The sequence below is a fragment of the Tursiops truncatus genome, chromosome 2 (assembly GCF_011762595.2).
Source record: "Tursiops truncatus isolate mTurTru1 chromosome 2, mTurTru1.mat.Y, whole genome shotgun sequence".
In the NCBI taxonomy this organism is placed as follows: domain Eukaryota; kingdom Metazoa; phylum Chordata; class Mammalia; order Artiodactyla; family Delphinidae; genus Tursiops; species Tursiops truncatus.
The window spans coordinates 173,782,502-173,805,351 of NC_047035.1; the positions used below are offsets into that span (position 1 = coordinate 173,782,502).

General features: G+C 37.7%; 1 protein-coding gene across 28 annotated transcripts in view; it reads left to right on the plus strand.

Annotated features, from left to right (window-relative positions):
• Positions 1-22,850, plus strand: part of ZNF438 (zinc finger protein 438) — a 291,111-nt gene that overhangs the window by 48,083 nt on the left and 220,178 nt on the right. For all 28 annotated transcript variants that reach the window (XR_012330457.1, XR_012330456.1, XR_012330458.1 and 25 more), the window contains one exon: positions 12,950-13,032. The gene's annotated coding sequence lies outside the window, so the exon portion shown is untranslated. The remainder of the gene's footprint in view (positions 1-12,949; positions 13,033-22,850) is intronic.

The following is a 22,850-nucleotide window of genomic DNA, read 5'->3' on the forward strand; positions in this document are numbered from 1 at the left end:
TGAAAAATGCCAGTGGTAGTTTGATAGGGATTGCATTGAATCTGTAGATTGCTTTGGGTAGTAGAGTCATTTTCACAATGTTGATTCTTCCAATGCAAGAACACGGTATATTTCTCCCTCTGTTTGTATCATCTTTAATTTCTTTCATCAGTGTCTTATAATTTTCTGCATACAGGTCTTTTGTCTCCTTAGGTAGGTTTTAGATATTTTATTCTTTTTGTTGCAATGGTAAATGGGAGTGTTTTCTTGATTTCACTTTCAGATTTTTCATCCTTAGTGTATAGGAATGCAAGAGATTTCTGTGCATTAATTTTGTATCCTGCCACTTTACCAAATTCATTGATTAGCTCTAGTAGTTTTCTGGTAGCATCTTTAGGATTCTCTATGTATAGTATCATGTCATCTGCAAACAGTGACAGCTTTACTTCTTCTTTTCCGATTTGGATTCCTTTTATTTCCTTTTCTTCTCTGATTGCTATGGTTAAAACTTCCAAAACTATGTTGAATAAGAGTGGTGAGAGTGGGCAACCTTGTCTTATTCCTGATCTTAGTGGAAATGCTTTCAGTTTTTCACCATTGAGGATGATGTTGGCTGTGGGTTTGTCATATATGGCCTTTATTATGTTGAGGAAAGTTCCCTCTATGCCTACTTTCTGGAGGATTTTTATCATAAATGGGTGTTGAATTTTGTTGAAAGCTTTCTCTGCATGTATTGAGATGACCATATGGTTTTTCTCCTTCAGTTTGTAATATGGTGTATCACATGGATTGATTGGCATATATTGAAGAATCCTTGCATTCCTGGAATATACCCAACTTGATCATGGTGTATGATCCTTTTAATGTGCTGTTGGATTCTGTTTGCCAGTATTTTCTTGAGGATTTTTGCATCTATGTTCATCAGTGATATTGGCCTGTAGCTTTCTTTCTTTGTGACATCCTTGTCTGGTTTTGGTATCAGGGTGATGGTGGCCTCGTAGAATGAGTTTGGGAGTGTTCCTGCCTCTGCTATATTTTGGAAGAGTTTGAGAAGGATAGGTGTTAGCTCTTCTCTAAATGTTTGATAGAATTCGCCTGTGAAGCCATCTGGTCCTGGGCTTTTGTTTGTTGGAAGATTTTTAATCACAGTTTCAATTTCACTGCTTGTGATTGGTCTGTTCATATTTTCTGTTTCTTCCTGATTCAGTTTTGGCAGGTTGTGCATTTCTAAGAATCTGTCCATTTCTTCCAGGTTGTCCATTTTATTGGCATAGAGTTGCTCGTAGTAATCTCTCACGATCTTTTGTATTTCTGCAGTGTCAGTTGTTACTTCTCCTTTTTCATTTCTAATTCTGTTGATTTTAGTCTTCTCCCTTTTTTTCTTGATGAATCTGGCTAATGGTTTATCAATTTTGTTTATCTTCTCAAAGAACCAGGTTTTAGTTTTATTGATCTTTGCTATCGTTTCCTTCATTTGATTTTCATTTATTTCTGATCTGATTTTTATGATTTCTTTCCTTCTGCTAACTTTGGGGTTTTTTTGGTTCTTCTTTCTCTAATTGCTTTAGGTGCAAGGTTAGGATGTTTCCTGTTTCTTAAGGTAGGATTGTATTGCTATAAACTTCCCTCTTAGAACTGCTTTTGCTTCATCCCATAGGTTTTGGGTTCTCGTGTCTCTGTTGTCATTTGTTTCTAGGTATTTTTTGATTTCCTCTTCGGTTTCTTCAGTGATCACTTCGTTATTAAGTAGTGTATTGTTTAGCCTCCATGTGTTTGTATTTTTTACAGATCTTTTCCTGTAATTGATATCTAGTCTCATAACGTTGTGGTTGGAAAAGATACTTGATACAATTTCAATTTTCATAAATTTACCAAGGCTTGATTTGTGACCCAAGATATGATCTATCCTGGAGAATGTTCCATGAGCACTTGAGAAAAATGTGTATTCTGTTGTTTTTGGATGGAGTGTCCTATAAATATCAATTAAGTCCATCTTGTTTAATGTGTCATTTAAAGCTTGTGTTTCCTTATTTATTTTCATTTTGGATGATCTGTCCGTTGGTGAAAGTGGGTGTTAAAGTCCCCTACTATGAATGTGTTACTGTCGATTTGCCCTTTTATGGCTGTTAGTATTTGCCTTATGTATTGAGGTGCTCCTATGTGGGGTGCATAAATACTTACAATTGTTATATCTTCTTCTTGGATTGATCCCTTGATCATTATGTAGTATCCTTCTTTGTCTCTTGTAATAGTCTTTATTTTAAAGTCTATTTTGTCTGATATGAGAATTGCTACTCCAGCTTTCTTTTGATTTCCATTTGCATGGAATATCTTTTTCCATCCCCTCACTTTCAGTCTGTATGTGTCCTTAGGTCTGAAGTGGTTCTCTTGTAGACAGTATATATATGGGTCTTGTTTTTGTATCCATTCAGCCAGTCTGTGCCTTTTGGTTGGAGTATTTAATCCATTTACATTTAAGGTGGTTATCGATATGTGTGTTCCTATTACCATTTTCTTAATTGTTTGGGGTGTGTTATTGTGGGTCTTTTCCTTCTCTGTGTTTCCTGCCTAGAGAAGTTCCTTTAGGATTTGTTGTAAAGCTGGTTTGGTGGTGCTGACTTCTGTTAGCTTTTGCTTGTCTGTAAAGGTTTTAATTTCTCCATCAAATCTGAATGAGATCCTTGCTGGGTAGAGTAGTCTTGGTTGTAGGTTTTCCTCTTTCATCACTTTAAATATGTCCTGCCACTCCCTTCTGGCTTGCAGAGTTTTTGCTGAGAAATCAGCTGTTAACCTTATGGCGATTCCCTTGTATATTATTTGTTTCTTTTCCCTTGCTGCTTTTAATATTTTTTCTTTGTATTATTTTTTGAAAGTTTGATTAATATGTGTCTCAGCGTGTTTCTCCTTGGATTTATCTTATATGGGACTCTCTGCGCTTCCTGGACTTGATTGACTATTTCCTTTCCCATATTAGGGACGTTTTCAACTATAATTTCTTCAAATATTTGACTCCTTCTCCTTGATTACCATTTTGACCTCACACAAAACTGCTGTGCTGACCTAAAACATACCATTCGGATTATGTCCTGTGTTGTTATTCCTGTTTTGAATTGAGCCAGGGATCCTCCTAGGAGGCGAGATGGCCAGTGGTACCTTCTCGATGGTGAAGGTGACATGATCATGGCACACATGTCATGCTTCTCAGTCTCTGGCACTGAGGCAGTTAGACTAATTTTTACACCTGACCTTGGCAGAAGACTAATATATCCACACTCCTTTAAAGCCAGTAATGAAATAATCAATAAAGGGAAAAGCAGTTCTCAAATGTAGTACACTTCTCTCTGTCAAATTAAAGAGGTATTTGAGCTATATACAGATGATGTTGGAAAGTTCAGGTCTTGAAATGATCTCAGGTCCACTCAGAGCCCCTTTATTTACTCGTTTTTCCTCTTAATAACGAGAGTAAACACATACATAGCTTACTGTGTTCTAATTGCTTTATATGTTTTAGCTAATTTAGTCCTCACAGCAGTCCTGTGAGGTATAGATTGGGTGGGCCAAAAAGTGCCTTCAGTTTTTTAAGTAAAAATAAAAGACATTTTTCATTTTCACCAAGAGCTTTATTGAACAATGTATTCACCCTTTTGTTCCACTACCTTCTGCCATTTTTCAGGCAACTTCATAATTCCATCTTCCCAAAACTTTCTATCTTTTTGAGCAAAGAACTGTTCAACGTGCCTTTTACAATCTTCCAGAGAATTGAAAGTTTTTCCATTAAGAGAATTTGTAAAGACCGAAATAAATGGAAATCTGAAGGTTCAATGTCTGGTGATATGGTGGATGAATCAGAACTTCCCAGTCAAGCTGTAACAGTTTTTGCCTGGTCATCAAAAAAACATGTGGTCTTGTGTTATCCTGATGGAAGATTATGTGTTTTCTGTTGACTAATTCTGGACTCTTTTCGTCGAGTGCCACTTTCAGTTGGTCTAATTGGAAGCGGTACTTGTTGGAATTAATCGTTTGGTTTTCTCGAAGGAGCTCATAATGGACGACTCCCTTCCAATTCCACCATGTAGACAACATCCCCTTCTTTGGATGAAGACCGGCCTTTGGTGTGGTTGGTAGTGGTTCATTTCACTTGCCGCACGATCTCTTCTGTTCCACATTGTTGTACAGTATCCAGTTGTCATTGCCCATCACAGTTTGTTTTAAAAATGGAACGTTTTCATTATGTTTCAAAACGTAGAGAATTGCATGCAGAAATATGGTCAAGAAGGTTTTTTTTGCTTATGTGAGACCCAAACATCCAAGCGATTCACATAACCAAGCTGGTGAAAATTATTTTCAAAGCTTGATTTGGATATTTAGAGTATGTCAGCTATCTCCCAGGGGTATAACGTTGATTGTTCTCAGTTAATGTCTCGATTTGATCGCTATCAACTTCAACTCGTCTACCCGACCGTGGAGCATCGTCTAATGAGAAATCTCCAGCACGAAACTTCGCAAACCACTTTTGACACATTTGATCAGTCACCGGGCCTTTTCCGTACACTACACAAATCTTTTTGTGCGTTTCAGTTGCGTTTTTACCTTTCTTGAAATAATAAAGCATAATATACCGAAAATGTTGCTTTTTTCCTTCCATCTTTGATATCAAAATGGCTACACAAAAATTCACCAGTTTTGATGAGTCTTTTTTTAAATGCACTCTGGTATGACAGCTGTCACATACAGTCTAACAAAATTGTTTCCAATGAAGTTAAAGACAGCTGAGTACTACCAGAGCCATCTTACAGAAAAAAATGAACCTTTTGGCCCACCCAATGTGTATATACGTATGTATGTATATGCTTAGCAAAACTCTGTGAGGACACATGCCAAATATTAACAGTTGTTATCTTCTAAGTGATAGATTTATAGATGGCATATATTTTCATCTTTATATTTTTGGCCTTTTCCAGTTTTCAGTAGTGAGCCTGCATAATTTTCTAGATATAGTTTGTGATTATTAATGTTATTACAACTGTCAGATAACTATATACTCCAACTTAGTTCATGACAGCCTAGCCTTGGAGGAAACATTTGCTTCCTACCACCAACTTACCTCTCTTCAACCTCCCCTAAAACATCTGCTCTTTCTTTTATTCTCCATAAAATAAGCTATTTAATGGTTTAGAGGAGCTTCATTTTAAGCCTTTACTTAGGTATCTACCCACACAAATAATAAAGCACAAGTATTTTTAAGAATAAGGGTAACAAAATAAATACTTTTTTCTATTCAATTTTTGTAAATTTTTTTGTATTCAATCCTAAGGAAAAAAGAATCTAAATAAATACCCTTTATCTACCCTCCCCCTCTCCTAGGAAGGTATGCTCAGTAGGTTTCTTAGAGGGAGATCAGTTCTCCTTTCAGCTTTTAAAGTTCAATAACCAAATTTAAAAGTGAAGTACCTGACTCTTACTATGGAGCAGGGAAGGAAGTAGCAAGGAGACAGGATAGAAAAGCCTGATTCATTTGAAATCTCACCTTCCTAGAGAGGTGGGTGTTGGACAGAGAAAGTATTTCTGAAATCTCCGTAGGGGGGCTCCTGAGGATCTGCTGAACACCAAACCATGCACAGGATGAAGCCCCCAAAAGGACATCTCATGAGAAGTGAAAAAGTACCAGGTCACTGTAAGGTTGAGCCCTAGAGTAAAGGTTCCTCTATACAAGCCGTGAACGAGCTGAAAACTAAGCCTCAAAAGAATCATATTAATCCACAGTAACAACTGTCTGCTAGAAATTCAACACTGTTTAAACAAACACAAGAAATCCAGCATTCAGCCACTTAAAATTCACAGTGAATTGCATCCAGTCAAACATCACTAGATGAAGAAAGGAGCAGGAGAAAAACCCCATAACCAGGAGCCAATAGAAATAGACCCTGAAGTGACAGAGATGATAGAACTAGCAGATAGGTACTTTAAAACAGCTGTTGTAAATATGGCTCATGTACGTACACATAATGAGGAATGAAATAGAAGATAGAAAAAAGAAAACATTGGAACGGGCAGAGATAGAAAAATATAGTAACTGAAACGAAAATTTTACTAGATGGGATTAAGTGCAGGTTAGCTCTTTCAGGAGAAAAGCTCAGTGAACTTGAAAACATAGTGAGAATTTAACCAAAAGCATAGAGAGAAAAAAGATTGAAAAAGATGAAAAGCACCTTGGTTGCCTATAGTATGATAACCATGGGCATAAGTGTAATTGTAGTCTCAGAATTTAGAGGGAGGGTGAAAGAGAAAAATATTAATGGCTGGAATTTCGCCAAATTTGAAGAAAATATAAACCCATTGATCCAAGAAATTCAACAGAGCCCAGGCAAGATAAACACACACACACACACACACACACACACACACACACACACACGGTACATCAAGAAAATTGGTGAAAATTAGTGATAAAGAGAAAAATGTTAAAAGCAGGCAGAGGGAATAAAAAGATATTACATACAAAGGAATAAAGTCAAGAACGGCAGCAGACTTGTCATCAGAAACTGTGCAAACCAGGATGCAATTTAATAGCAATTTTCAAGTGCTAGAAAAATTGTCAACCTAGGATTTTACAGCCAGTAAAAATACAAAATAAAGGAGAAAAAAAATAAGGGCCAAATAAGAACTTTTTTAGACAAAAACTGAGACAACTCATGACCAGCAGACATACATTACAAGAAATATTGAAGGAAGTTTATTAGGCAAAAGATACCAGGTGGAAATTGGACCATACAAAGGGATAAAGAATGCTAAAAGTGGTTCATATGTTGATAAAAAAAATTTTTCTCCCTGTTTCAGTTTCTTTAAAACATAAATGTCTCTTTAAATAAAAAATAATGACAGTGTTTATCTAGTGAGATTTATAACATATGTAAAAGTAAAACGTATGACATCAGGGCTTCCCTGGTGGCACAGTGGTTGAGAGTCTGCCTGCCAATGCAGGGGACACGGGTTTGTGCCCCGGTCCGGGAGGATCCCACATGCCACGGAGCGGCTGGGCCCGTGAGCCATGGCTGCTGAGCCTGCGTGTCTGGAGCCTGCGCTCCGAAACGGGAGAGGCCACAACAGTGAGAGGCCCGTGTACCGAAAAAAAAAAAAAAAAAAAAAAAAAAAAGTATGACATCAATGGCTCAAAGAATGGGTTGGGGAAAGGAAACATATCATAAGGGTCTTATACATGAAGTGGTATATTTTTTGAAAGTAGGTTGTCTTAAGCTAAAGAGTATTCACGAAAATAGCTAAAAAAGAGTTTTAACTAATAAGAAACTAATGGTGGATATGAAGTGAAATCCTAAAAACTAATCCAAAATAAGACAGGAAAAAAGGGGAGAAGGACCAAAACTAGATGGACAAATAGAAAACTTGTAACAATATGGGAGGACAACATTCAGTCATATCAGTAATCACATTAAACGTAAATGATCTACTCTAATCAGAAGGCAAAGATTGTCAAGTTGGATAAAAAACCAAGGTAACCTTCAAAATAGGTTAGAAACAAAAGGGTGTAAAATGTATACAATGTAAGCACGAAGTATGAGAAAACTGGAGTGGCTATAGTAATATCAGAGTGGACTTCATAACAAGTGATATTAAGAAGGTTAAAGAGGGACACTTCATAATAATGATAAATGGGTCAATTTGTCAAGAAGAAATAATAACCTTAAATTCCACAATACTACATTGTAAAAATACACAAAGCAGAAACTGATAGCACTGAAAAAAAAAGAAACTGACAAATCTTCAGTTGTAGTTGTAGATTTTAATACCCATATCAGTAATTGATGGAAAAAGTTGAAACATGATCAGGGAGGATATAGATGCACATAACAACACTGTAAACCAACTTGACTTCACTGACATTTACAGAACGTTCCACTCACCAGTAGCAGAATATGCATTCTTTTCAAGTGCACATGGAATATCCACCAAGATAGCCCTCCATCTTCTAATACATAAAACAAGTCTCATTAAGTTTAAAATGATGGAAATTATGCAGAGTGTATCCTATGACCACAATATAATTAAGCTAGAAATCAATATCAGAAAGATATCTGGAAAATCCTCAACATTTGTAATTACACCACATACTTCTAACTAGCACATTGGTCAAAAAAAAGGAGGGGTGATTAAAAGATGTTTTGAAGTGAATCACAATAAAAACACATCAAAATTTCTGGGATATATGTGAAGCAGTGCTTAGGCAAATCTTTAAACGATCTAAGTGTCCACCTTAAGAAGGTAGAAAAAGAAGATCAAATTAAAACGAAAGTAAGTAGAAGGAAGGAAATAGTAAACAAAAGAACAGAAATTGATGAAATAGAAAACAGGTAAACAACAGAGATAAACAAGGAAACCAAAAGCAGGCTCTTTGAGAAAACGATTAAACCTCTAGCTATCCTAATCAACAAAAATAAAGAGGAAACACATGTTACTAAGTATAATGTCAGAATTGAAAGAGGGGACATCACTACAGATTGTACAGAAATTAAAAACATATAGAAAGAATATTACAAACATCTTTTGTACATAAGTTTGACGACTTTGATAAAATGGATACATTCCTTGGAAGGCACAAATTATGTAATGAAATTGACTTCGGAAGAAGGATAACATTAGAGTAGCACCGTATCTATTAAAGAAGTTATATTCCTGCTTAAAAACCTTCCCACACAAACAAACCAAACCAAAACCAAGAACTCCAGGCCCATACATGTTTTAACTGATGAATTCTATCAAACATTTGAAGGAGAAATAATTCAGAAAATAGATGAAAAGGAAACTCTTCCCAACTCATTTTAGGACACTAGCATTATGCTAACATCAAAACTAGGTGAAGACATTACAAGAAAAGAAAACTATAAACAAATATCCTTCTTGAACATAGGTGAAACATTTTGTGAACGAACCATTAGTAAGTCAAATCCAGCAGGATATTAAAAATGAGTTTATTCGAGGGATGCAAGGTTGGTTTAACATTGGAAAATTCACTAGCATAAGTTCATCACTTTAACAGAAAAAAGCTATATGGTCCTGTCAGTAGTTACAGGAGAAAGCATTGGAGTACATTCAACAGCCATTTGTGATAAAATCTGTCAGGAAACTAGAAACAGAAGAGGATTTTCTTAACCTGACGAAAGACATCTACATGTAACTTCTAGCTGAAGTCCTATTTAAAGTCAAAAGATGGAGTGCTTTCCTCCTAAGACAGGACACAAGACAAGTATGCCCATCTCCTCCATACGTGTATCTAATACTGTAATGGAGGCCCCAGCCAGTGTAACAGGCAATAAAAAGAAACAAATGACATACACATTGGCAAGGTAGAAATAAAAGGTCTTTATTTGCAGACAACATGATCATGTATAGAGAAAATGCTAAGAAATCTCTAAAATGCCACTAGAATTTGTCATTGAATTTATTAGCAAGCTTGCAGGACGCAGAGTAGATACACAAAATCAGTTTTATGTATATATACCAGCAATGAAAAATTAGAAATTGAAATTGAAAATTTATATCAAAATACAAAGGACTTATAAAAACTAAAAAATGTATTTACAAGAACAATATTGGAAGGTTTTTAGTACCTAATTTCGAGACTTCCTCTACTTTTTAAAGCTCCTTCTTTAAAGCTGCGGTGATCAAGGTAGTGTTGGCCTAAGGTAAACATATATATCAATGGAATAGAATAGAGAATCCAGAAATAGACCCACACATATATGGTCAGTTGATTTCTGACAGTTGTGCCAAGTTAATTCAATGGGGAAAGGATAGTCTTTTTAACAAATGGTACTGGAACACGTGGATATTAAATGTAAAAACATTAACCTCAACTCTTACTTCTTCTAGATATAAAAATAACTTGAAAAGAATCATGGATCTAAATATAAAATACTAAAACTATAAAACTTCAAGAAAAAAATTACAGGAGAAAATACTCGTGAACTTGGGATAGGCAAAGATTTCTTGGGGCCCAAAAAGGATGAACCATAAAAGAAAAATTGACAAATGGGACTCCATCAAAATTTAAAACTTCTATTCTTCAAAAGACATCATTAAGAAAATGAAAAGGTGATCTTTAAACAGAGAGAACATATTCACAATACATATACCTGACAAATGACTTGTAGCCAGAATATATAAAGAACTCTTACAGCTCATTAAAAAGACAACCCAGTTAAAAATCTAGGCACAAGAAAATAATGAATGCAGCACAGGAAAAGGTGTTCAGCATCATTAGACATCAGAAAAATGCAAACCAAAACAATGAGATACCATTGTATATTCATCAGAATAGCTAAAATTAAAAGAACAAGTGTTAGAATGGAACTTTCGTGTATTGCTGGTAGGAAAGTAAAACGATAAAACCATTTAAACTGTTTGGCAGTGTGTTATAAAGTTAAACATTTACCATAACATACAACAATTTTACTACTAAATATTTACCTAGGAGAAATGATAACATATATTTACACACGTACTTGTACATGAATGTCCATAGCAGCTTTACTCATAATAGCCTCAAGCTGGGAGCAACTTAAATGTCCATAAGCTAGTGGGTGGATGAACACATGTGGCATATATCCATGTAATAATATACTACTCAGCATTTAAAGGGAACAACGTACTGATACATACAACAACATGAATGAATCTCAGAAACGTTATGCTGAGTTCAATAAGCCAGACACAAAAGAACACAAACCCTATGATTCCATTTACTGCACACAATTATTATACCAGAAATGATACTAAAAAACCCCAAAACAAACAGATTTAATCTATAGTCACAATAAACAGACATGTTGTCTGCAGCTGAGGATGGAGTGTGATTGACCTGGATGGGGCTCAAGGGAACCTTTTGGTTTGATCAGTGTGTTCTATATCTCTACAGTTTGATTAACCAGGATGGGGCTCAGGGGAAACTTTTGGTTTGATCAGTGTGTTCTATATCTCGACTATGGTGGTGATTATATGGATATAGGTATATGTTTGTAAAATTCATTGAAATGTACACATTTTACCTCAATAATGTTGTTTTGAAAAAAATTCCAAAAATTTGAAAGTTAATTTACTAACAAAACATTAACTTCTGACTAATGTTAGAAGACCTCTCTGTGTGAGGCTGAAACTGAGTTGACCTGAAAATTCCATTTAGATAAATCAGTATACACAATATAAATTGAAATACATGAATTAAATATCCTTAAACAAGGAAAGAGAGTAGATGAATTCTCAGTGTAGTTAGCCTATGATTTGATGTATTGGAATGGGACCCTAGCATCCTTAAAATTCATTGATGTACCTTTCTAATTTCTTTAATTGATATTTGGTAGTGTCTTTGGCACTAAGAAGAATCCAGCTAAAATGAAGTAATTACATATAATCCCCTCTTGATTTTGTTTTATTGTTCTTTTCATTTTTTTAACTAGAAAGAATATGTAGAAGATACTCCAGTGTCACTTACGATCTGTTTTTCCTGTTAGGAACAGAACTCCTAGATTTTACCTGAGCACATACACGGCTGCCCATCTAGAAACTACATTTCTCTGCTTCTCTTGCAGCAGGGTGTGGCTTTGGACTAATGAGAGGTGACTGGTGACGTGTATAAGGTTACCTCATCAAGGACAAGCTACTTGCCCTAGACTTTCTCTTTTCTCTTTCTGCTGGCGGGGATGTTACATCAGGTATAGCAGCCACCTTAGGTCCAGAGATGGAAGCCATGTGGAAGCTGATAGAGTCATCTTGGGTCCCTGAATGATCTTGTGACGCACACCTCCCCCTGCACCCCGCATTGTGACATGAAAAAGAAAAATCTCTAACTGTGCCTACTATATTTTTGAGTCCTTTTGTTATGGTAGAAAATTTATACCCTAATAGAAAATGGAAAGCATTTAAGACTTTGAAGTTTTTCTCTGTGTACTGTTTTGCCATAGCCAGTATATTTTGGTGTGTATTCTCATCTATTTATTTATTTAGGCTGTGTTGGGTCTTCATTGCCGCACACGGGCTTTCTCTGGTTGCAGCGAGTGGGGGCTCTTTGTTGCAGTGCATGGGCTTCTCATTGTGGTGGCTTCTCTTGTTGCAGAGCACAGGCTCTAGGCGTGCAGGCTTCAGTAGTTGCAGCATGTGGGCTCAGTAGTTGTGGCATGTGGGCCCTAGATCGTGCAGGCTTCAGTAGTTGCGGTGCATAGGCTAAGTAGTTGTGGCTCACGGGCTCTAGAGCGCAGGCTCAGTAGTTGTGGCACACAGGCTTAGTTGCTCTGCGGCATGGGGAACCTTCCCAGTCCAGGGATTGAACCCACGTCCTCTGCATTGGCAGGCGGATTCTTAACCACTACACCACCAGGGAAGTCCCTGATATGTATTCTCAATTAAAATAATTTCTAAACTAGCATATGATTTCATGCCAAGAGTTCTCTTTAATCCAGTAGTTATTTAGGAGAGTGTTTCTCCAATTTACAAGTTACTTTTAAAATTTAGGTACTAATTAGTAATAAATTGATACACAGCATTCTGCTTTTCTAATTTTTAAATGTCTTCATTGACTAATTTATGATCAGTTTTAGTAAAGTTTCACAGACTTTTTCAAAGAATTTGTCTTCCTTGTAAAATACTAAAATATTTATTATGTTGTTTAACTTTTCTATAATTATTTTTTATCTGATCTCAAAGGCTTAAAGATGTAAATCAGTGATTTCTTCCATTAATTTTTCTTTATATTTCTCTTTTTTTGTTTTGCTTTGTGTGTTCATGTATTATTAACTGTCAGTATCTCAATTGAGGATTATACCTTTTATCAGAATAATATCACTTTTTTCCTAATTTATGCCTTGTGCTTTAGCTGACATTAATATTGCTACTTTAGTTTATATTTCCCTATGTATCTGTGTACTTCTTATTATATTTATCCTTCCTTTGTCATTTCTTTTAGATATGTTTTCTATAAGTGGAGCATAGTTGGATTTCATAGTTGGATTTTTTCACCTAATGGGAGGAACCTTCATCTTTTAACAGGTATTTTAACTCATTTATATTTATTGTCAAAATTGATCTTTAATTCGTTTTATTTCATTGATCTTGTTTCTTTTATACAAGTCTTTTATTTTCCATTGTGTTTTGGGCTTTTTGCTATTTGATTTAAAGTTTATCTTTGTTTAATTTGGTTTTGAATTTTTGCCTGCTTTGAAATCTGCTGCTGATTATTTTTAAGTTTTTTTGAAACGTTCAATCTATGTAATACCTATAATTAAGTCAGGAATGAGATGGTATCTTTTGTCTTCCCTCAGTAGGAAATGAGAAATTTAATAAAGTTTTACTTATCTGCTTCTCAGTTTTCATTGATATCTTAGATTTTTATCTCAGACTATTATTAAATTGTAATTTAAAATAATTTGTAAAATATTTTCATTAATTTTTATAGCTATAGAAATTATGAAAACCCTAAGATTGTCACAACTTTAAATAAATTGCCATGTTTTCCAAGTATATATCAAAGTGAGCCTCAAGAAGGTCATTAAAAATACGCTATTGTGCCATATTACATTACTTCTCATTTTCTTGACCTATTTCTGTATTATATCTTAAAAAGACACTTTTTATTATTGCCCACATTCAGGCCCTTTTCCTTCTCATTAGACTGGGAAAAAAGAAGAAATAGTCAAATTGAAGTTAATGTATCAGATTTTGTATTTGGTGTTTGCAATGGCAAAGTATAAGATTCAGAATATGTTTGGGATTATTGAATTACTGGATTTTATGGTGATGGGTAGGGAAACATTACCAGTTATTTACGAGTAAGCTTGTTTTCTGAGATGTCCCTGTCAGTTATGGTACCAGGTGGCACAGGGCATGGCATTTACATTCTCCTCAATGTTTGCTCAGTGTCAGAGGCCGTCCTTTTGCTTTGAGTCCCTGATAGAGTATTAGGATGCTCCTAGGCGTGTGCCCTTCTCAGGTGGGCGTCATCTCCATTCCCTCACTATCATAAGGGTGCTTGTGTACAGGGCTTTCCCATTTTTTTCAGAATATACTTGAGGACTATTTATGGAAGCAGCTCTGAGAGGACACGCAGCCTTGTCTTGGAAATAGTGTGGAGGAAAGAAGCCTGTAGCAGTTGCAAGGGGTAATATCTTTAAGAAAATAGTAATGTAGCTGTTACTTTGAACTGGAAGGCTTGTCTTTATTTCTCATATTTTTTTAGCAGATAATTATGTAGCTGGACTACCAAAATGCAGGGAGTGAGGGGAAGCTGCGGACAGCCTCTTCAGGATTGCGGGTCAGGGTGAAGTTCTTGGCCAGACTCCTTTCCGTGTGGCGTGTGGAAAGCAGACGGGCTGAGGAGAATGCAGGAGGACCGTTAGTCTTGCTTTGATCCTCTGTTTTCCTTTGTGACCATGGCAAACGTCTCAGCTCTTCTAGGCCTCAGGCGGGGTCTGTGCTGTGAGGTTGATGACTGTCCAAGATGCTTTCTCACTTTAAAACTCCACGTCTGACCAGGGCACCAGGGATAGCAAGGGAGTTTCCATCTGACAGAGCTTTTATTTCGTTTAAGCAAAGAAGTTAGCTTCATTTCATCTTGGAAAGTCAAGAGAAATAAATCACTTCTCTTACCACCTTGAGTAAGGAGAATTGGAAGGATCATATGTGACTCATGTATTTATGCTCCGACCTGACATTAGCAAGTGACACACGTTGTGGTGGACTGTCCTGCCATAACACCTGGAAGTAATCTAGTAATAGAATGACTCAGAGGAATGTGAAATCACCATTTTTTTCCCTGAGAAAACTAAGATATTTATCTAGACTCCCAGAAGGTTCTTGCCTTTTTCCCTGGGATGTGTGCATGTTTTGAGATTGAGGGTCCTGGGAGGTAGGCCCACTGTGCGACCTTCAGCCAGGCATCAGACTGAAGGTCATGCCGAAGATCTTTCATTGATGAGGTCCTGAGTGGTCCAAAGGCTGCTTGCCCTGAGTTTGTGTTTCATGAGGTCAGCAGTAGGAGGCCGCCCAAACAGGCTTTTTGTCCTAAGCTGAGCTGGGCATGGTCACAAGCAGGGTGGGCAGAGAGAGTTTTCAGATAATGAACATGTCACAATTGTGGAAGAGCGAGGACACAGTGCTGACTGAATGGAATCTGTACAGCAGTCAGAGGACGACTCTTTTTGAAGAAGGGCTTTGTTCTGGCTAGGTTCTGGAGGATGATTCCCGACAAAGGCTCCATCCAGAGCAGTGTGGAAAAAAGATCATTGCTTCTTTTCTCTATAGTCATCACTCTGAGGACTAAAAAGTCATTGAAAAGTTTTATTTCCTGCTCTATCAAGAGCTTCTAGGGGAAAAGAAAAAAGAGAATTGTTTCATTTCAGAAATGCATTTTGTTTCAGTCAATAAAAAGTTGCTGTGAATAAGTCAAAATAACATGCAAAATAAATTCGAAACATGGATAAAAAAAGTAGGTGGTAGGCTTTTATTAACTGCCAGTGTGAGGTAGGCCCTTCTAGGGATGCAGAAACCAACGTTCAGTAACCTCTGTTCTCAGGAACTGAGCTTGAGTGAGGCAGACAGATAGATGGCTAATACTTACTATGTTTCAATTGGGTTTTTATAGAGCAGCTACTCTATGCAAGACACCGCACTAGGTGCTGAGTCTACAAGGCGAGGTAGATAGAGTCCCTGTTCTCAAGATATTTAGAGTCCAGAGTGAGATGCGTCACCAGGCATGCCAAGCACCAGGTACGCGGAGGCGTACAGGAAGACATCAGTAATTAGAATGCACAGGACGGAATACACAGGCGACTTTGAACTTGCGCCAAGAGCTAAGCAGTCTGGAGGCACCGATTCCTGCAGCGGTTGCCGTAAGCTGTGCTTATTAATGTTCTGGCCCCAGAGCTACACCTTTCTGATGTTAAGGATAATAAAAATAGCCAAGAATCGTACAGTGCTTGACTCTGTGTCAGCACAGTCTAGTACTTTACACATAACAACTTATGTAATCCTTGCAACAGTCCTATCAGGTAGTGTTAATATTAGACCAGAAACTGAGGCCCAGAGCAGGTGGGTAACAGCTAGCCTGCAGTGGGTCACCACGGTGCTAGGTTGAGGCTTCTAGAATCAAGGAAGCCAGCTACAGGAGGAGCCATTGTTCAGAGGTTTGCAGATATAGCAGCTTAACAGTAATGAGCCCATAGCTGAGCATATGGGAGAAAAAAATTGTTGATACATGTGCTTTTCATTTGCTAGAAATACAGATGTATATTGTTGTTGTTGTTGAAATTGCCCTATACTAGCTACACATTATATCTAGAATTTTTATTTGAAATTATAGGAAAATAACTTTTGATCAAATAGTATTACCCATTTATTTACAGAGAAGGGCTTTCTTGAATTATAAATATATCTAAAAGAGATCGTACTGCTTCCCGCAAACACCGACTCCACAGCTCCTTGAGGTGGAGATTTCTATTCAGCCTAATGTCCTCCTGGTCAAGTAAGAGGCTGCTTTCTCTGCCTGTCATCTGTTGAAATGTCTGTCCCTGTTTACAGTACTCGAGGTCTTTAATTTATAAGCTGGATTTGTAAATTGCAGGGGCCTGGGGCTTCCCCTGGTGCGTGAACTACAGGAGGCCTGCTATTTGCTTCTTTGAGGGAGTTCATAAGAGCTTTTGTGACCTGGTTTGCCCACAGTTCATAGGCTCACATCTAGGTGATCTGAAGGACGAAGAATGGGGTGAAAAAGTCAAAGTTATGGTTGTGAACGGGAAGGAAAGTTAGAATTTTAAAACCAGCATCAAAATGGTACAGACAAGAATTAGAAGCTAGGAAGAGCCTAGGAGGAGAGGTTTTTAATTAGAGCAACCCTCAAGACATTGGAAATTGTTGTGACGATTTTAAATGGGCAACCCCTTTGGCCTTAAAAAGAATCAGCAATTTGACTTTCTGTATGTGGGTTATGAAATGTAAACACACAGAATTCAAGGGGAAAAGGTGATTTTTCAATGTAAAACTGTTTCGATTTATGGCTTCCTGGACATTGAAAGCCTCCTTGCACCTTGATTAAATACATTGAGTGGTTTTGAAATGTAATAAAATTGTAAGGAAGGTTTTCTTTTTTTTCTTTTTGCACAAGCAGGTATTTTCAGTGTAACAATCAGGAAGATTAGGCAGTCTGTGACATAAAGCTTGAATGGTGTTACTAAATAAGGAAAAGGAGCTTTAGACCTCTTTTTGACTCTATCTACAAATAAAATAAACTTTTTCATGCAGTACTGAAATCAACTATGCAGTTAAAGAAACTTATTAAGATAATACTTTGTGTAAATCTATTTTCTACTTTGCTTTACTAAAAATTTTATTTATACAAGGAATACATAAATACCTTTTTTTTTAAAAAAAAAAAAAGCCTTACAAATCAAGGATTTAAAGGGATTAAAGTTCCCTTTGACCATCATGGTCCCTGGGTCATCATTTTGCCCTTTATTCTTCCAAATCTTGTTCTGAATACTTACATGCATATATTTGTATGCCTAGAACAGATATTTATGTTTTGTGTAGATGTTAAAAAATAACCCACAGAGGGACTTCCTTGGCGGTCCAGTGGTTCAGACTCCGCATTTCTAGTGCAGGGGGCGTGGGTTCGATCCCTGGTTGGGGAACTAAGATCCCACACGCCACAGTGTGGCCAAAAACAAAAAGACCCCATAGAATGTATTGTTTTGCTGGTTGACTCAAATATGACGTTGCATTATATCTTTTGTTTTTAGTAGTTCAGTAATGTTACTGACTGCAGCTGGTATTTACTGAGCAGTTATTATGTGCTAGGCAAGATGTTTAGCATCTTTCATATAATTTTGTTTCATAATCTTCATAATAAGCTTCAGAGGTGAATAAAAATCATTGATTTTACGTGAGTAAAATTCCACCGTCATTATGTCTCACATTTACGTTAAATTACTAATGCCAGTAGTTCCATCATTGTTTAATAAGACTTCAAAAATAAAACATTTGGAATGATTTTTTGGATTGCTAAGAATGTAACTGTTAGTTCTGTTAGATTTGTTGTTCCTGTGCTGTTGGCCTCTCCACCCAGCCCTGGGAGTGAGTGTCTCTGCTAAGCCAGAAGGCCGGGAATGTGCTCACCTTTTAGGCATGAACAGGTAGTATGTGTCAGGTATGACTCATTCTAAATGAAGAACAGACAACCCCAGACATTTCCTCAGTAGTTAATGGTTTTCAAAGCCCATGCCTGTGATGATGTCCTTATTTGGGGGACAGTTACATGATACAAGTCCTAAGTGTGAGCAGGTTTGTTTTTGAAAGATGCTTTTCACTGTGCTTTTGGCCATTCCGGTCTGAGGAGTAAAGGCTGCTGTCGTAGGAACTCTGATTGTTTTTATGGGAATTGGTAGAAAAGGAGCGATGTTGGGTGGGTTGAGAGAAGAAAAGATTCTGCTTATTATGTGTACTCTGACTTTAGAGTTTGGATGAAGATATTTTCAAAATTTCCTGACAAAGTAGAAAGCTTTAATGTCTGGGCAGCTGTCAGAAGAGTTTAGATCTCAACTCTTCTGCTCAACTAGCTGGGGAACCTTGTAAAAGCCACTTATGCTGTTTCAATCAAATGATAATAATACCCACTTAATAAAGTTGTGGGGTGGAATTAACGTAAAGTGCCTCGTACAGCGTGAAGCACTGTATGAATGTGCAAATATTGGGTGACACTCTTACTGTTTTCATCATCGGAACTGTTGTCAAGGTCGTCTGCAGTTTGCCTCTTTTACTATTGCCTCTGTCCTGAGAAATTAACCTGCTTTCCTCTGTCCTTTATTACATGGAAGGGAGTACTGTAACAGAGCTCTGTGGTCTTCAGAAGAGCAAAAGGGGCCTTACTGCTGAATCATTGAACGAATATTGAAGTACAGCCAGCATTTTTTCAGGCCTAATGTAAGAACTGAAAAGATCATCTACAGTAACTCAAGAAGCGGAGATATGCCAAAGGTCCCAATAAATATCATTTCATTGTCACCAGTACATAGTGTTTGTAGATGTATTTGGCCTTTTTGTGTTCAAGAGAAAAATAGACAAGTATTAATTAATATCTGTCTATTTAGAAAAGTGTTTGTTACTAAATTCTGTTGCAGTGGGACCTGGTTTGAAAAAAACCATCAGAAATTATCTTGTGTTCTGGCTTCTTTTTGGCTATAATACTTAAATTATTCTGAAATCTCAAATAACGTTCAAAGAAGGTATGAAGTTTTTATGCTTATCAGAAGGAGACATGGGTTAAAGCGATTAAGAGGCCTTCCAAGTGAGCTCTCATTTCCAGGTGAGCAGATAGCACCATTGAGTTTCCGTGTGGTCCACGTGGTGATGGGGAACTGATTGTTGCTTGGAAGCCCAGTCAGAAGTCTACAGTTGAAATCTCAGTTGCTGTTTGGGTGACGTGCCATGCACTGTACAGAGTCACTACTGGTACAGGTTGTTTCTAGGGGAAGCTACGTGTGCTTTGGAGGAGAGGTACATGCTGAAAACAGAGCAAAACAAAAAACAAATCTTTGGTTTGTTGTTCCTTCTTCTGGATAGCTCTAAAAAGCTAACCCCTCTTCTGGATACTTCTAAAAAGCTAACCCTTTTAACTTTCATTGGTGGTTTGCTTTGTCATCTCTGTGTTCACTTTCATTTATTTCTTGACCTACTGTCTATGGCAAACCATCTCTATCCTGGTTATACCAAGGGAAAAAGTGAAATCTTGTTTCAGAGTGACCTGTAAAATTCTATTCCCTATTTTAGACTTAGCCCACTGGAGATATCACTTTCTTCTTCATTTTATTTCACTACCCCACCATGCCCTTACTGTCCGAGCACCATGGGGTTGTTTGTTTGTTGTTTTTTTAATGAATCTCACACTCACCTATTTATAGAAACTGAGCATTTCCCCCTTTCCCAGAGGCAGCTGTGGCAAGAGTAGCTTGTTCGCTTGAGATGGGGACCAGCGGGCCTCTAGAGCAGCCCAGGATCTGCTCAGTCACACTCGATTCTCCTTAACTAGCAACTAGAAATATGTTAACTTGCCTTGACTATCCCTAAGCAGCTCTTTAAAAAAAAAAAAAGTTTACAATCAGTTGAATTCTCTAAGCTTCTGGCTTACAATAGTGAAAAAACTTTCACATAGAGTAGATAACGGATGGAGTAAGAATTTCTGATTCGTTTGCATGTTATTTATTGTGGAAAGAATGTTTTCCCTACAGACTGACAAGGAACAAGATGTTTAAACATAAGCCAGGGTGGAGACCTGTTTGTTTGGTCAGCTTCAGAGAAGCCACGTTTCCCTACTTATGAAGAGTCTGCCAACTCTTCTATCCTCGCCACCCCCGCGTGATTCTTCACGTTTCCTTGGGATTTTTACTTAGGCCTCTTGTCGGATGAGGCCGTGATAGAGTGCCTACGTGGCAATCAGAAAGGCTAAAGGCTTTTTCCTGCAGCAGCATGATTTTATCATGTCATTATGAGTTTATGGTGTGTGTGTGTGTGTGTGTGTGTGTGTGTGTGTGTGTGTGTGTATAAAATCGCTTTTTCCCAGTCCCCTTCTGCTGTTGGCTTGTGCATTCGCATTGCTGGGTGGCAGCAGGGCCCCATTTATCACAGGCGGTAGCAGTGGGTACGGAGATATGAAAGGGTTACTGTTCACATTTCCTGTGTAATTCCCTCTGATCTTACTGAGCTGTAATTCCTTTCTTGATGTTAAACATTCCCAGGCTCCTATAACCTTCTCGCCGGGTTGCACTAGCCAAGTTTGTCCCAGGTGATCATGTAGGCGGACCTCCTGTTTTTAAAGATTAGAAATCACTCCTTCGTCGGTGAGATAGGCTACATGCTCATTACTTTTCAATCCCAGAAGAAATCCCTTTGATTTGAAACCAGAACAGAGCACTAACATATTAGTTTTAAAATTCACATTTAGCAGCCAACAATCAAATTTGTTGTCAAATTAATTGTGTCGATTTAACAATCTGCCGATTGCTGGTTTAGTGAATTTCGAGGTAAATGAAAGCCTGTTGATCTAGTGAAGACTTACGTCCTTCCTTCTAAAAGCACACTTGAAAAATGGGTTCTGATTAGAAAAGGGTACATTTTGATGCCGCTGCCTTACTTTTAGCTTATGTGATTGGTAGTGTGTTTTAAGTTGCCTCAGATGTAAAGCTGCTTAGCTGAAACGGCAACATTTCTGCTTCAATTCAGTTCAGGAGGTTGTAGCTGAGCGTAGGGAGATACTTACTTTCTACTTTTTCTCTGGTTTTTAAAGTATATAGCAGCTCACTTTTATTCCACAACTTTTTAAATATACATTTTCGTGGTTGGCAAAAGGTTTTCTCTTTTTGCCTTTTCCCCTTGAGCTTTGGGAGAAAATGTTACGCTCCTGTGAAGCGTCCGTATGTGTCAGTGGCTGCTGATGAACTGGTAGGGACCCGGCGTACCTGTTCCAACACGGGCCTCGTCCAGGTAATGAGCTGCCCTTTAGACGCAGCCCTGGGTAAGTTTGCTCGTGTTGTTTAGAGCGCATTGCTATGTACCCACCCGTCAACTTGGGGTTTGGGGATGGATAGAATCGAAACAATGTCCCTTTGAAGGAGTTTCTAGAATAATTTAAGTTTGCTGGCCAAAGCTGTTTACATGGCTGAAAGCAGTGAGATAAAATATTTTTTATGCGCCTTCCCATGTGTAATATGGTTTTCCATGAAGGTGGGTGGAGGAATTTTTGGATTGATTCTGTTTGAATCTGCCTTAGGGGTCAGCATGCCTGTTGATATTTCTCATTCCCTTTTAGGCTGCCTGAGACAGCCTGTCACGCAGGTGGCTTTCGATAGAGGGTTGTTTGAATGAATGAAGTAGATTACGTTTGTAGATTCTGAAGTGTTCCGTCTGTGCGCGATTAAGCACGTGTCTAACAACGTAACCCTCTCTCCTCTTCCTACTTGGTCATAGAGAAAAAGGACATTTAGTCATAAATTACTTAAATTATAGATAGTCTGTTAACATTTCCTAAGACCAGTAAGCCCATTTATTATTCTCATGATGGGAAGATGCTTATATTTTCTCCCATATCGTTATTCCTAGGGCCATCATAAAGCACTCAGTGGTAATGTTAATTAGTGGACAGATACTTAGAGAATGCCGACATCCACGGCATCGTGCCTGGCACTGTGTGTTCTCCAAAGACGTGTGCGACTTTGGTCCTACCACCGGGAGTCCAGACTTCTCAACACACAGGATCTGTACACTGGCCGGTTAAACAGCAACTTAAGGTCCATAAAAATGATGATGGGCTATGTGAGAGGCCTGAACGAGAACCAGGTGGCTTAGTGGAGAAGTCGTTTCACTTGAGTTAGAGAGCAGTGAGAGATTTCATCAAGGAAGCTTGAGTCGGGCATTAAACTAATGGCTGGGGTTCAGATAGGAAGGAGTGAGTCTCTTTGACATTTATATATATGGGTGATCATTATCACACTTTGTGTTCCCAACAGTGGTGAAGAAACAGCAACAAGAAACTTAAGTATATGATGGAGACCTTTCTCCATTGGTGACTTATTTATTCCTTATTTTTTACTGAAGTGGAATTTCAAAACAGCTTCCACCAAGGCCTCTTTAAGTTACCATAAGGATCCACTTCAGTAGGGAGTGTCCTCCCAAATTTCTCACCCATTTAAAATTTCAGCAGGACGGCAGGAATAAGATACATTGAAAAATTATCATTCATGACTCCACGTTGGTGGTAGAGGCCCCATCCAATCTCAGTGGCAAGTTTAACAGCTCTCACTGTTGAGTTACATCTCGATTTGAAG